We start from the raw sequence: 14,306 nt of genomic DNA, 5'->3' as shown, positions 1-14,306 counted from the left end.
CCTTCGCAAACAGCTGGTTGCTATCCAAAGAATAGGTAATCAGTAAGAATATCTCAGAAAACACTTTTTAATTCACAGGAGACTAGCAAAATGATAGATAAATGTCATAGTGCAGATAATATTGAGATAGACCTGCTGTGGTAGCAACAACCATCATATAGCTGTGAAATACAGCTGCAAGAAAAAGTAAGTGAATCCTTTGGAGTTACCTGGATTTTTTCACAGGTATAGACAAACACAACCTGACTAAACTAATAGCACACAAACAGTTGCACCGTTCATGTCTTTTATTCAGCACATGGACTAAGCATCCTCACTGCAGGGAGAAAAAGTAAGTGAACCCTTGTGTCAATGACATCTCCAAAAGTTAATTGTCAAAAGTTGTTTCAATTATGAAGAGATTGGAAGTGTGACTACCAATTAAATAAAGGCACACAAAGCCTGGTTACTGGCAAGTCTGCTTTTCTCAAGACAGACTGGTTTGTGTCAACCATGCCTTGTTGCGAACAACTTTCAGAAGACCTCAGAAGATAACTTATAAAGGTGTTTGCTTGATGCTGGACAAGGCTACAAAAGCTACAGACCTGGGTGTACATCAATCCATGGTTAAACAAACTATTTATACATGAGGAAATTGAATACTGTTGCTACTCTCCCAAGGAATGGGCACCCTGTTAAGATCACTCCAACAGTACAATAGGTAGTCCTGAAAGAGGTTAGAAAGAAAACAAAAGACCTACAGAAGACACCACAAACTGCAGAAACCTTTGTTAATGTGTCCATGCAAAAACCCTGTATAGTGTTCTTTGAAGGACACTACGAAGAAAGCTGCTTCTATCCAAAACAAATAATGCAAGCCATGCCACGTTCACCCAAGACCATCTGGATGTTTCACAATGCTTCTGGAAAAATATTTTAGGGACAGATGAGACAAAAGTGGAGATGTTTACACAAATTCACAATGCCATAAGAAGAACCTCACACCAATACGAAAACCTCATCTCAATTATGAAGCCTGGTGGAGGGAGCGTCATGGTTTAGGGCTGCTTTGCTGTCTTAGGACCTGGACACCTTGCGATCATCGAGGGAACAATGAATGCTAAGGTGTATGGATGATGCAATCAGATCGTGACCGAGATCACTCAAGTATATCAACAACAAAATGGCCACATCAAGGTCCTGACCTTAAAGGGGTTTTCCGAGATTTTCTTACTGATGCCCGATCCTCAGGACAGATCATCAGTATCTGATCGGTGGAGGTCCGATACCCGGCTGTTCGAGAAGGCAGCGGTGCCCCTGTGAACGCCGCAGCTGTCTCTCTACTTTTCCTAGGCCAAGTGATGACACATTCACGTGTCACGTGGCCTAGGAGCATCTCGGCCCGATTCAAGTTCATCAGTAAAAAAATCCTGGAAAACCCTTTTAACCCTATCGAGATGCTGTACTATGACCTGAAGAGGGTAGTGTATGCAAGGCATCCCAGGGATATTGATGATCTGATACACAACTGCAGTAAGTAATGGCGCACATTTCCTCTTCAATGTTGTGCATGTTGTTAAATTAAAGGGTTCATATACTTTTTCTCCCTGCGTTGTGGGTGCTCAATAAAAGACTTGAACTGTGTGTGTGCTATTAGTTTAGTTAGATCGTGTCTGTCTATAGTTGTGACTTACGTAGATAACAATCAGACCACATCGGATTAGTAATCAATGCCGAAATCCAAGTCATATCAAAAGGTTCACTTAGTCATGCCAAATGTTATCACAGTAAAAGATACCCAAACAAAAAAAGAAAAGTACTCATACTTCAGAGGTGAGACTCTAGATGGTAAGTACCCGTGATCTGTTTTGGAGCCCCTCTGGAAAAGGTGGGGGGGGGGTGCATTAGGGTTCCCATTCCAGTTGCCGCAGTTATTATGCAGTATTTTCGGTGTCAATGTCTGTTTGTAAATTAATGTGTCATAAAATATGGGCTTTTCTCATATTTCTAGTACTAGAAAAAGGCTGCCAGAATTTATTATCTAATTCCATGGGTGTGTGTATGGAGGAGGCAGAGAGTTTTGGATCTATTAGTACATGAAACAACACTGGTGTAAGATGCAGGAGGACCAGCAACATACTGGCGCACACACACACTGTGTGGTTAAGGGTCCATTCACATGACCGTATATATGTGCATTTTGCGGAACGGATGCCTTCCTATTTTTTTCAATAGGGCTGCAAAAGATGCGAACATACTTCCGTTCCATGGCCACGCAAAAAAGATAGAACATGTCCTATTCTTCTCCGCAATTGCAGAGAAAAATAGGCATTTCTATCATCAGGCTGGCTGTTCCGTTCTGCAAAATGTGGAACGCACATGGCTGGGATCCATTCCATTGAAATCTGAATGAGCCCTAACTTTTTTTTTTCTTCCACTAACGATGTTTGTGACGTTGCATTGCTCACAATATCGGTCACACAACCTGCACTTTACAACAACTGGTCAGAGGGCAACCCGGCAGCAGGGTAGGATGAATATCTTCAACAAGGATTGCTGTGCTGAACCCTCTGGCTGATTTTGGCCAGAGGCCACTACTGCGAATTTGGTGAAGCCTTCCATGGAATAAAGTAAAGCATAGAGGAGTTTGCCTGCCACAGTTAATGCCGAAGCCTGCTGGAACAAAGACAAAGCCTTAATCTGTTTGGAGAAACGTTTATTGAGGGTAAAGCTGTTATTAACTTCATCACAAGGTCTGGACTCAATTTATTTCTTCATCCCCTTCATCAACAACCCCCCTTTTAATTTGCAGTGAAGCCAATGCCTGGGGTCCAGTGTATCCAGGTAGGAGCACCGTGACACATGCACCAACATTAAGGGACATTATAGACTACCCTACACCACTCTGGCATTCCTACACCTGGGTACCATCTACTACATCACTAAAAAAGGGCCCTGTGCCCTTGTTGCTTTACTGCAATTGGCATCACGAAAACAAGTACTACATTTTTACCTCTTAGGGGGCCCTGGGCGGAGGCGCCCGCTGCAAATATCCATAGTGGTATGTGGTAATGGACAACCTTGCGCCTAGTCGTCTGGCTGTGTCCAGGTGCTTTTAGGCTTCTCCTGGTCACTGGTGCTGTGGAGTCCATAAGCTAATGCTGCTTCTATCTCCACTAGACTTTCTCTATATCCACAGTTTACTCTGGTCTGTGCTAGGAAGCTGTAAGGATGTTCCCCACGCTCCCTCAGCTTGGTGAGGGCCAAGGGGCCTAGATAGCAGCTACATACGGGACTTTGCTTCTCCTGCTCCTCACATACCACTACCTCTCTCCTTACTCCTCAGCTAACTTCCTTCCTTCTACCTCTGACTTGACACACCCTAAGGCCTCATGCACATGACCTTATGTATTTTGCGGTCCGCTAAAAACGGATCCGCAAAAAATACGGATGCCGTCTGTGTGCATTCCGTATTTTGCGGAACAGAACAGCTGGTACCTAATAGAACAGTACTATCCTTGTCCGTAATGCAGACAATAATAGGACATGTTCTATTTTTTGGCGGAACGGAAATACGGACATACGGAAACGGAATGCACACGGAGTAACTTCCGTTTTTTTTTTGCGGACCCATTCCGCCAAAAAAAACGCAACGGACACGGATAGAAAATACGTTTGCATGCACAAGCCCTTATATACTGTATATGTGTGGTGCCACCACCTAGGGGCGAATAGTTGTAATGCAACTACCAGCCTGTTGTAGGGAATTTGCAGCGTAAAGCCACATGCACACGACCGTATGTGTTTTGCAGTCTGCAAATTGCGAATCATCCCAAAAAAAAAAACGGATGGCATCCGTATGCCATCGTTTTTCCTTTTTTTTGCGGATCCATTGTAACAATTCCCTAAAACAGACAAGAATAGGACATGTTCTATTTTTTTGGGTGGGGCTACGCAATGGACATACGGATTCGGATAGCACACAATGTCCTGTCTGCATTTTTTGCGGACCCATTGAAATGAATGGGTCTGCATCCTATCCGCAAAAAAACCCAAAAAACGGAACGTACACGGAAACAAACAACGTTCGTGTGCATGAGGCCTAATACATAGAAAATACAATGGCATAAAATGACGTACACGAGATTTAAGGGGCCCACTTCCAACACGGAGTGGGGCACCGCACTATTACATGGTAAGCAGCAGACTGAAGGTGCTCTGTTTGTTGCTCAGCAAAAGACCATGTAATCTACAGGTGACACCACAGGGTCCCCATAGTCCTATCCAGAACGATGGTGTCCTTGTTACCTGTGCCCTATAGAACCCTCCTCCTCCTGTGGAGGCGCTCACCTTAGGTACATGTTGTTGTTAACTAATCCCGCGCTGTTGTATTGCTGTGTGAGTCAACCTTGAGTCATTACGTCTAAAACTCAGTAAACAAGAATTAGATGTACCGATATTGCTTACAAAATGAACAATGGCGGTGTGTTAACAGCGGCCACACACTCGTTCTGCTGCATTTTCCCCCGGGTCACATCAGGCTATACTGGTGATGCATGTGGAGCACACTGCAGTCCATTAGTGTCACTATACGCCACTCCGTGTTAATAGCAAAGTGCCGTTCTCTAGGAGTCATGTATTATAGGAACGCTCCAGGCAAACTGCTATACCGATGCCCCCACCCCGTCATCCGCATCATCGCCTCCATCATCTCGGTCTACCACCCCACCCCTGCTCTCTGTTCTGCTAATGATCCAAGACCAACATCCACCAGGATCTGAACCTCCAACTCCTGACTTCTCTGGGGGTGCACCGCTTCGCTGGAACGCGCTACCCCAATCAGATAAATTCCCAACATCTACAGTTTTAACCCCTTAGTGATCAGCCTGTTTTTTGGCCTTAAAGGGGTTGTCTCACTTTCAGCAAATGGCATTTCTAATGTAGAGAAAGTTAATACAAGGCACTTACTAATGTATTGTGATTGTCCATATTGCTTCCTTTGCTGTCTGGATTCATTTTTCCATCACATTATACACTGCTCGTTTCCATGGTTACGACCACCCTGTAGTCCAGTAGCGGTGGCCGTGCTTGCACAATATAGGAAAAAGCGCAGGTCTCTCTGGTGGCCGGGACTGCGGGAGTACCCATAGTTTCAGCACTTTTTTCTGTAGTGTGCAAGCATGGCCATCGTGCTGGATCGCAAGGTGGTCGTAACTATGGAAACGAGCAGTGTAGAATACGGACAATCACAATACATAAGTAACTACCTTGTATTAACTTTCTCCACATGATAAATGCTATTTGCTGAAGTGAGACGACCCCCTAAGGCTCCATTCACACGTCCGCAAATGGGTCCGCATCCATTCCGCAATTTTGCGGAACGGGTGCGGACCCATTCATTCTCTATGGGGACGGAATGAATGCGGACAGCACACAGTGTGCTGTCTGCATCCGCAATTGCGGAGCGCGGCCCCGATCTTCGGGTCTGCAGCTCTGCAAAAGATAGAACATGTCCTATTCTTGTCCGCAGCTTTTTTATTTATTTTTTTTCACTTTTTTATTTTTCTTTATATGGTGCTGTGTGAGGACTTGATTTTTGCTTGACAACTTCTACTTTTTTCATCGGTATCATTTGGGGTACATAACACTTTTTGACTGCTTTTTATTCCATTTTTTGTGGCGAATAAGTAAATTGCAGCAACTCTTGAATTTTTTTTTACCGCAGGGGATAAATTACATGATAATTGTGGGGTGCAGGTCGTTATGGATGCAACGAATATGTGGAGGAGATTTTACTTTTGCAATTTTTTTTCCATTGAAAAGCATTTTTTTACTTGCTTTTTTTTATATTTAATAAAACTTTTTTTTAACCATTTAATAGTTCCACAAGGTAAGTATAATAGGCGATCTTTTGATCATTGTTAAAATACTTTGCACTGTTCATGCAATGCTATGTATTTATACTGACATCCCCCAGCAGGCTGTGCCACCAGAGAAGGTGCGGCCTGCTAGGGCACACGCTGAAGGCAGGATCGGGGCCTTTATAAGGCTGCAGCCTGCTTGTAAAGACATTGGCACCTTGCAATCTCGTTCCTAGGGTGCCAGTCGGAGGCAGAGGGAGCTCTCTCCCTCTAAACTACTTAGATGCAGCAGGCATCTAAAAGGTTAAATGGCCTGGATCTGCACCTTTGTCGGCCCGCTGCACGGTAGATTATGAGCATTGCTCTCATGTTAGAGCCAAGCGCTCGCTGTCCGCTGCACGGTAGACCTGTGCAACGCTTAGACTGGGCCGCCGTAAAAAGGCAGCAGGCCAGCCTAAGGCCCCTTAGTGACCACTGTAAAAAGACGTATGGGTGGTCACTAGCCGGTTAAGCATGAGGCCTATCACATGTCACAGATTGAATCCTGCTCTATTGTTATTACCCTTTGTCAGGATCACAATTTAAACTCAGGATGTGAGCTTAAAGGGTCACCCAGATTTTAATGTCAGCTTTCCACTCTGCTACTTTGAGCCACAGGGTTACGCTAAGGGTACTTTCACACTTGCGGCAGAGGATTCCGGCAGGCAGTTGTGCCGGCCATCCGGACGCAAACTGATGTATTTGTCAGACGGATCCGGATGCGGATCCATCTCACAAATTCATTGCAATACCGGATCTGTCTTTCCGGTGGTCATTCGAAAAAAACGGATCCGGTTTTAATTTTTTTCTCATTTTTAAAGGTCTGCGCCCCAAGTGCCGGAACACTTGGGGCCAGATCCAGCATTAATGCATTCCAATGGGAATTAATGCCGGATTCGGCATTCCAGCAAGTGATCAGGATTTTTGGCCGGAGAGAAAACTGCAGTATGCTGCGGTATTTACTCTGGCCAAAAAACGTAAGAGGGACAGAATTGATGAATCCTGATGCATCCTGAACGGATTGCTCTCCATTCAGAATGCAGTAGGATAAAACTGATTAGTTCATTTCCGGTATTGAGCCCCTAGGACGGAACTCAATACCGGAAAAGAAAAACGCTAGTGCGAAAGTACCCTAAATCTTCCCCCTTTAGCTATCTGACATCCACATCTAAGAGATATTAGCTGCCACCACTTCTCAAATTAAGCGAACAAGACGCCTTCAACTAGGTAACTCCCCATTGCCCACTACTTTCTCTAGCATTCACAGCAGTGGCGTAACTAGCGTGCTATGGGCCCCATGGCAAACTTTGGATCGGGGCACCTCCCCCACGCCGCTCCCGGTCGCACGCTCTGTGTCTGCAATTGTCACACTACTGGTCCCTGATCACCCAGTAATGTCTCTCACTGCCCTCCAGTAGTGTCCCCCACTGCCCCCAGCAATGTCCCCAGTAGTGCCCCCCACAGCCCCTAGTAGTGTCCACCACTACCCCAATAATCTCCCCAGTAGTGTCCCCCACTTCCCCAGGAGTGCCCCCCACAGCCCCTAGTAGTGTCCCCCCACAGCCCCCAGTAGTGCACCCCACTAGTGCCCCCACAGCCCCTAGTAGTGTTCCCCACTGCTCCTAGTAGTGCACCCCACTATTGCCCCCGCACAGCCCCCAGTAGTGTCCCTTTACAGCCCCCAGTAGTGAACCCTAATAGTGCCCCCCACAGCCCCTAGTAGTGCCCCCCACTGCCCCCAGTAGTGCACCCCACTAGTGCCCCCCACAGCTCCCAGTAGTGTGTCCCCCTGTCCCCAGTAGTGCACCCCACTAGTGCCTCCCACTGCCCTCAGAAGTGCCCCCCACAGCCCCTAGTAGTGTCCCCCCACAGCCTCCAGTAGTGCACCCCACTAGTGCCCCCCACAGACCCCAGTAGTGCCCCCACTGCCCCTAGTAGTGCACCCCACTATTGCCCCCCACAGCCCCTAGTAGTGCCCTCCCACAGCCCCTAGTAGTGTCCCCCACTGCCCCTAGTAGTGCACCCCACTATTGCCCCCGCACAGCCCCCAGTAGTGTCCCTTAACATCCCCCAGTAGTGCACCCCACTAGTGCCCCCCACAGCTCCCAGTAGTGTGTCCCCCTTTCCCCAGTAGTGCACCCCACTAGTGCCTCCCACTGCCCTCAGAAGTGCCCCCCACAGCCCCTAGTAGTGTCCCCCCACAGCCCCCAGTAGTGCACCCCACTAGTGCCCCCCACAGACCCCAGTAGTGCCCCCACTGCTCCTAGTAGTGTCCCCCACTGCCTCCAGTAATGGCCCCAGTAGTGCCCCCCACAGCCCCAGTAGTGCCTCCCACAGCCTCTTGTAGTGTCCCTGACTACCCACAGTCTTTATGTAATGGGGCCCGGCATTTTCACTGTACTTAATGCCGGTCCCCGTCAGTGCGCTCATCTAAGCTGCATGATATGCACTTCCCCAGTCTCTAGGCCTCCAGCATCAGGCCCCGGCGCTGCCACACCAAAACTAGTCACAAATTAAGCAGGTGGGTTGAGTCTGACTAACACAAGTTAGGCTCCACCTAACTGCTTAATCTGTGGCTAGTTTTAGTGTGGCAGCGCCGGGGCCTGATGCTGGAGGCCTAGAGACTGGAGAAGTGCATATCATGCAGGTGAGATGAGCGCTCAGACGGGGTCCGGCATTAAGTACAGTGAAAATGCCGGGCCCCGTTACATGTGAGCGCGGCAGGCCCCTTCCCCCCGCCGGGCCCGATCGTTATGCCCCTGATTCACAGGGTTACGACACCAATATACGTAATGCTTCTTCTGAGGTTGTGAAATCATTTAGAACACAAAAAGGCTCTTATTAAAGTGAAGTTTTAATATCTAAAGAACAGTGCGTACAAAAACTACAGTTATCACAAGGTACAAATACAAGGACATACAAATACAATGCAAAACATAACAGTTTGAAAATAAAAGGGATAAAAGAAACAGAATATGCTACTAGACGGTAGAAGTCCGGTTGCCTGGGGATAGCAGGAAAGTCGGCCAGTACATCAAATGAGTTGTCCCCCAAAGGAGTGACAACTTGCATACACCTTAAGAAAGTCTGCAGCTGCCCCCTCTAGCCCCCCCGCCTGTGATGTTAGAACTGAGGCTAGCGTGTATGCTAAAGGACTTTTACAACCAAGTTTTATGAGGTCAGTGCCTGGCTCAGAATCTGTCCACTAAGATACATTTTCCTGTGGGCATCATAGATACATCAGACCACTTTCATCCATTCTGTCATAATGTTTCGCACTCATGCATATCAAACATGGAGGGGTTAGAGAAAGTACAGGGTATGTTCTTTATATACCCTTTCTTGCAGAGGCCTTATTGAGGTGACATTGACACAGGTGATGCCAGTGGATAGTCTAGTTCCAATCCCGAGCAGCACATGGCCAAGTTATAAATTAGGTCCAGTATTTTTTGGCTGAATCTTCATCTGTATGGTTTTTGATACCTGACCCCTATTGCGGGTCATGGTATCCTCTACCTGACATTTTGAATGGGGTAATATATTTTCTGAGTGAAGTTGTTCTGCTCCCCTGATTTTGTTTAGACAGCCCTTGTGTTCTGGTTTTGGGAATAAGGAATCAAAAATGTTATGGCCAGCAACAAGAATGTTGGGGGACGGGGGTTCTCCTACTCCTGATATCTACAAGTTATTTTGCTATGTACACCACCACATCCTTATTGTTGAGAACATCATCCCTTCATTGAACAGTTCCTCCATACTCTTTGCACCCTAATGAATTTCTGAAAGATGGTCTCTTTCGTATGGGTGAAACATGTTAGTGGTGGACCTCTTTGGAAAGTAGACCAACACCTCCAACATGTATGAATTATGTGTGAACATCTGAAACTTGGAGCAGATGAACCAATTCCAATTGCAAATTTATCTGGTTACTTACTCTCCCTGGTGTTCCTATAAATACAATATTTTATAACATATTGGAGGCTGACGAGCTTCTACCTGACACTGTGCTGTACTGATGGTGTGACCAGTGCAGGGGTGATAAGGTCAAATAGGAAGCAGTAAACTTGCATTTTCTCCAAAGGTACAAAAGCTTCTTCTCCTTCTCACTCCCGGAGAACCCCCTTAAAGACTCCCCAATGAATATTTTAAAATTTTTTTTATTTCAGGGTTTTAGTTTAGAAAGAGAAAGGTCTCAAAATACAAAATAAGGTATGTCATGAAGTAATGTGCTGATGGTATTTTGCACAAGGCTCATTTGCTGACTCTTTCATTAGTCTGACAAGTACGATCTTTCAATGTCCATGTCAGTCATCTCCACCGCGAGTAAAGCAACATCCATGTGTGAGGAAACTATTTTGCTGAGAATAACACAACCGCAAAATGGTAAAAATGTGGCGGCATACTGTGAGCTAGAATAGCACACTAACACGAAGGAGAACACAAATATGTCTGCTGTGATGGAGACCACGCTCACAAGATTGGCTGAACAACCGATGAACGAATTACCATCTGGTGAACAATCATTTTTCAAAGTTGCTGTCACGGAAGGTGTACAGGAAACTAGAAGACACAAAATGAATATCCGACTCACTGGATCCAAAACTAAGGAACAAAAGGGAGAGCCCTGCATCAGACCTGGCTCTCTCCCTGACTGCTCAGCCTATGCGAAAATCCCAATGGTAGATGATCGGATATCCTCGTACCTCGACTGTATAACACCTGAACACCCTATAATAGTGAGGGGACATGGCCACCGGCTCTCTACACTTGATACGGAGGGAGTCAGGGTCACCTGGGATCCAGCAAACAGAAAAACACAAATGAATGAACAAAACTTATCTGTAGAAGACTCAGAAGTAGGATCAGCATGCACACACTCCAGGAAGGAATATAAACCGCAAAGTGAAGCAGTCTGGGAAGGGATTTAAAGGGATGCAATCAGTGCAACTACATGACAGCTGAGAGAGGCTAACGAGATGAGAAAATGAAAGCAAAACAAAAGGAAGCTCAAGGAGGAGGTTCTGAAAGGCATCTGTCAGAGCTTCTCAGATGTCTGGTGGTGACAGTACCCCTCCTTCTATGAGTGGACTCCGGACACTCAGAGCCCACCTTCTCAGGATGGGACCTATGGAAAGCCCTGATGAGACGAGTGGCCTTAATGTCCGTCACTGGGACCCACATCCTCTCCTCAGGACCATAACCCTCCCAATGAACGAGATACTGGAGAGAACCGCGGACAACACGAGCATCCACAATCCTAGAGACCTGACATTCAAGATTACCATCAACCACAATCGGAGGAGGAGGCAAAGACGAGGGTACAATGGGTTGGACATAAGGTTTTAATAAGGACTTATGAAAAACATTATGGATCTTCCAAGTCTGAGGAAGATCAAGACGGTAGGCAACAGGATTGATGACGGACAAGATTTTGTAAGGCCCAATAAACTTAGGACCCAACTTCCAGGAGGGAACCTTCAATTTGATATTCTTAGTAGACAACCACACCAGATCACCAACATTCAGGTCCGGACCAGGCACACGTCTCTTATCCGCCACACGCTTATATCTCTCACTCATGCTCTTTAGATTATCCTGAATCTTTTGCCAAATAGATGACAACGACGAGGAAAATCTGTCCTCATCAGGTAAACCAGAAGACCCCTCTCCAGAGAATGTCCCAAACTGCGGATGAAACCCATATGCACCAGAAAATGGTGACTTATCAGAGGACTCCTGACGACGGTTATTTAAAGCAAACTGAGCAAGGGACAAAAAAGAGCACCAATCCTCCTGATTCTCACCACAAAACAGCGCAGATATGTCTCCAGATTCTGATTGACGCGCTCTGTCTGGCCATTCGACTGCGGGTGGAAAGCAGAAGAGAATGACAACCGAACCCCCAAGCGAGAACAGAAAGCCTTCCAGAATCTAGAAACAAACTGCGTGCCCCTATCAGAGACTATGTCTGAAGGAATACCATGCAATTTGACAATGTGATCAATAAATGCCTGCACCAGCGTCTTAGCATTGGGCAAGCCAGGAAAAGGGATGAAATGCACCATTTTGCTAAAACGGTCCACCACCACCAGAATCACAGTCTTCGCCGAGGAACGAGGCAGGTCTGTAATGAAGTCCATGGACAGTTGTGTCCAAGGACGGGAAGGAATGGGTAAGGGAAGGAGAGGACCTGATGGCCGTGAATGAGGGACTTTGGCACGAGCGCAGGTCTCGCAGGCTGCCACAAAACCCTCAACCGACTTACGAAGCGCCGGCCACCAGAATCTCTGAGCGATGAGATCCACTGTGGCTCTTGCCCCCGGGTGCCCAGCAAGGACAGTATCGTGGTGTTCCTTAAAAATCTTGTGTCTTAAAGCGAGAGGCACAAACAACCTCCCAGGAGGACAAAGATCAGGAGGCTCTGACTGGGCTACCTGAACCTCTGCCTCTAATTCAGGATAAAGAGCAGAGACCACCACACCTTCAGCCAAAATGGGACCCGGGTCTTCAAAATTCCCACCTCCCGGAAAACAACGTGACAGGGCATCCGCCTTCACATTCTTAATCCCAGGGCGGAACGTGACAACAAAATTAAACCTGGAAAAAAACAAAGACCATCGGGCCTGTCTCGGGTTCAGACGTTTGGCTGACTCCAAGTAGGCCAGATTCTTATGGTCAGTAAACACGGTAATAGGGTGTCTGGCTCCCTCTAGCCAATGGCGCCATTCCTCAAAAGCCAACTTGATGGCCAACAACTCCCAATCTCCCACATCGCAATTTCTTTCTGCGGAGGAGAGTTTCTTCGAGAAAAAGGCACACGGTCGCCATTTGGCAGGAGAGGGACCCTGAGACAAGACCGCACCCACACCCACCTTTAGAAGCATCAACCTCAACTATGAAGGGTAGAGAAATATCAGGTTGTACCAAGATGGGAGCAGAAGCAAAACTCTCCTTGATATTAGAAAAGGCCTTACGCGCCTCTAGCGACCAGGAGGAAAAATCTACCCCCTTTCTGGTCATATCAGTGAGTGGTTTAACAACAGAGGAATAATTCAAAATAAACTTCCTGTAATAATTGGCAAAGCCCAAAAAACGCATCAGCGCCTTCTGATTCTCAGGAAGCTCCCACTCAAGCACAGCGCGGACCTTCTCGGGGTCCATGCGAAAACCAGAAGTGGAGAGAAGAAACCCCAGAAATTGAATTTCTGGAACCGCAAACACACATTTTTCCAGTTTAGCGTACAATTTATTCTCCCGCAGGATGAGCAAGACCTGACGTAAGTGTTCCTTATGAGTTTTGAAATCAGGAGAAAAAATCAAAATGTCATCTAGATACACTAATACAAATTTCCCCATTAAATGATAAAAAATGCTGTTCACAAAATGCTGAAAGACGGCTGGAGCATTCATCAAACCAAAAGGCATAACCAAATTCTCAAAATGACCCTCAGGGGTATTGAAGGCCGTCTTCTATTCATCTCCTTCTCTGACCCTGACCGGGTTGTATGCCCCTCTTAGATCTAATTTGGAAAAGACTTTAGCCCCAACAACCTGGTTAAACAGGTCCGGGATCAGAGGATCGGATAAGGGTCACGAATTGTGATACTGTTCAGCTCCCTGAAATCCAGACATGGTCTTAAAGAACCATCTTTTTTCTTAACAAAGAAAAAACCAGCGGCAACAGGTGACTTCGAGGGTCGTATGTGTCCCTTTCTCAGACTCTCAGAGATATAAGCACGCATAGCGACCCTTTCAGGTTGGGAAAGATTGTATAAACGAGATTTAGGCAGCTTGGCGCCTGGGGTGAGATTAATAGGGCAATCGTACTCCCTGTGCGGGGGCAAGTCCTGAACACCACTCAGAGAAGACATCCGAAAATTCAGAGAGAAAAGATGGTACAGTCTTAGTAGAAACCTCAGAAACAGATGTCGTGAGACAATTCTCTCTGCAAAAGTCACTCCAACCATTTATTTGCCTCGCTTGCCAATCAATGGTGGGGTTATGTCACGGACGGTGTACAGGAAACAAGACAAAGCAACATGCATATATGACTGAGTGGATCCAAAGCTAAGGAACCAAAAGGGAGACCCCTGCATAAGACCTGAGACTTTCCCTGGCTGCTCAGCCTATGCAAAGATCCCAGAGGTGGAAGGTTGCATATCCACGTACCTCGACTATATAACCCCTGAACACCCTACAATAGTGAGGGGACACGACCACCGGCTCCCTACACCAGACACGGAGGGAGTCAGGGTCACCTGGGATCCAGCAAACAGAAAATAACAGATAAATGTTCAGCACTTAACTTTGTAGCAGACAGGAAAACAAGATCAGCATGCACACACACTCCAGGAAGTATTATAAGCCGCCCAGTAATGCATTATGGGGCGGAATTTAAAGGGATGCAATCAGTCCAACTCCATGACA

Source organism: Bufo gargarizans, chromosome 3 (genome assembly GCF_014858855.1).
Source record: "Bufo gargarizans isolate SCDJY-AF-19 chromosome 3, ASM1485885v1, whole genome shotgun sequence".
Classification (NCBI taxonomy): Eukaryota; Metazoa; Chordata; class Amphibia; order Anura; family Bufonidae; genus Bufo; species Bufo gargarizans.
Note: the sequence above shows the minus strand (reverse complement) of the source record.